This window comes from Egretta garzetta, unplaced genomic scaffold (assembly GCF_000687185.1).
Source record: "Egretta garzetta isolate BGI_Z169 unplaced genomic scaffold, ASM68718v1 scaffold30, whole genome shotgun sequence".
In the NCBI taxonomy this organism is placed as follows: Eukaryota; Metazoa; Chordata; class Aves; order Pelecaniformes; family Ardeidae; genus Egretta; species Egretta garzetta.
The window spans coordinates 5,105,438-5,107,507 of record NW_009258383.1 but is presented as its reverse complement, the minus strand read 5'-3'; positions in this window follow the sequence as shown (position 1 = coordinate 5,107,507).

The window sequence follows — 2,070 nt, the reverse complement described above, 5'->3', positions numbered from 1 at the left end:
GGGGGCGCCGAGCGGGGGCTGCTGGAGGATGCGCGCACCCCAGACGCACACACAAATGCTGTTGGTTTAAATGTATGGTAGCTTTCTCTCCAGTGTCATTTGAATAATTCAGTGAGCCCCGCTACCAGCTGTACTTCTGAAGCCTCTTCCATTCTTTTCAGCATTATAATTTTGGTTAATTTTCAATTTTAGGCCCTACGTCTCTGCAATTTGTGTATGAATAACAGAATAATTTTCCTCTTTTGTTTCGCCTTTCCTGTTCCTGAATCTAAATAAAGATGGCTTTTTAGTATTAAAAGTGGAAGAAAATTACAGGTAATTATCTTTGACGGTAAAAACGCTGTAATCAGCGGGCTACATGAAAAATTACTCTAATTATGGCTGCATTTAAGAGAATGGAAAAAAACCTTCTTGTGGATAAAAACCTTAAATTGTCCCCAATGTCTGCTTCAAATTGGATGGCACTGCAGCTGGAGGCTTTGTTCAGAATTGATCCTGGGGAGCTCTGAACCCAAAGTTTCACAGTGGGAAGGGGAAAAAAAGAAAAGAAAACATTTTTCCTAATGTAACAATACGAATGGTAGAAAATGACAAGACTGATCGGTTTTAAACCACTCTGAAGACTGACTGAGCGTGGAAGTTGCTCAAAAAAAAAACAAAAAAACACCCCCCAAAAAACTGGTATATTGGTAAGTAGTCTTTGCTTTGTGTCTAATTATAGTGACTGTCCTTTTGCACGACTGTATGTAGCTGTCATTATATGGAGCACTCTGAGGATCTCTATTGACTTCTGATAAATGGCTCAGTGGTTTCAAGGTTCATAATTTGAAGGATGCCCAGGTCTCTAGCCATTAATTCTCGCAGTATGGGGCACCCAGCTTGGATGAGGAAAGGGCTTTTCATTGTCAGTGGTTGCTGTGCTTTCCACAAGCTGGTGAGGCTGGAGCTTGGCTGGACAGCGTGTTGTGTGCCTGGGCACCTCTCAGGGCTCTTTGCAGAAACATTCCTCGGCTGGCGTTGTCTGCTCTTTAAAAGACAAAGGAGGGCGCCTCCTTTCTTAATAATTTGGAGTCTCCAACCTTCGGGAAGAAAGGCAGGGCTCTGAGCTTTGCCTCGGCGAGAAAGCTCAGCTCAGCTGAGCGGCGGAGCAGTGAAATCGCAGCTGAATCGGCCGGGTGATTAGAAACTTCTTCTAGGCTTATCTTTGCGGTCTCGATCTCTCCTGTCTTAGTCGCAGTCTGAAAACTAACCAAACCACCAGCTCCCCTCCTCCCCCCCGAAGCCAGGCGGGCGTTTTGTGGCTTTTACTCTATATATGAAAGAAGACAAAACCATACAAAGTATATGTACAACTAAAATTCAACAATATATACAGAAAGGTTGCTCGGGGGAAAGGTCCCTCCCGCCCAGGCTGCCCGGCAGGCAGCGCTGAACCCCCCGCCCTTCCCCAGCCCTCGCTCTGTCTTTCCTGCTCGTCTCCGGGAGTCTGTCCGGCCGTGTGCGGGTGTGTGCGGGTGCGGGCGAGGGGGCTCTTGGCGGGAGAGACGGTGGTTTCTTCTGAGCCGCAGCCCATTCATTGCATTTTGAGAAAGCATGCAGGTTTTGCTTCGTGGTAATGTTCTAATCTTACAGTATATTTTCATTTTTCAACCAGTTCTCCTTTTTCTTTTCCCCACTTTTTTTTTTCGTGTGTTTGTTTTGTTTTAATCCCTTCTTCTCTCTTTTGATTTTTTAATATTTTTTTTCCCCAGTCCGGATTTGGTGAATAAAAATGAAGGAGCTTTGACTAGTCTCTCTTTCATCATGTAATGTCTTTAGCTCATTAAACAAGTAAAAACGGCTGCCATGGTAGATTCAGGTTCTTCTTGTGGGCAAAGTCTGTAAAAAGTTTGTTTTGACGTATACTCCACAGAGAAAGAGGCTGGTGCCTTGGAGTCCAAAGGAAAATATCCTAAAGAGAAGTGTCTTCTGTGCGCCAGAATGAAAATTGTGTCTTTCTGTTCAAGATCAATCGCTGAGGTTACTTAAAAAAAAAAAAAAAAAAAAAAAAAAAAAAAAAAAAAAAAAAAA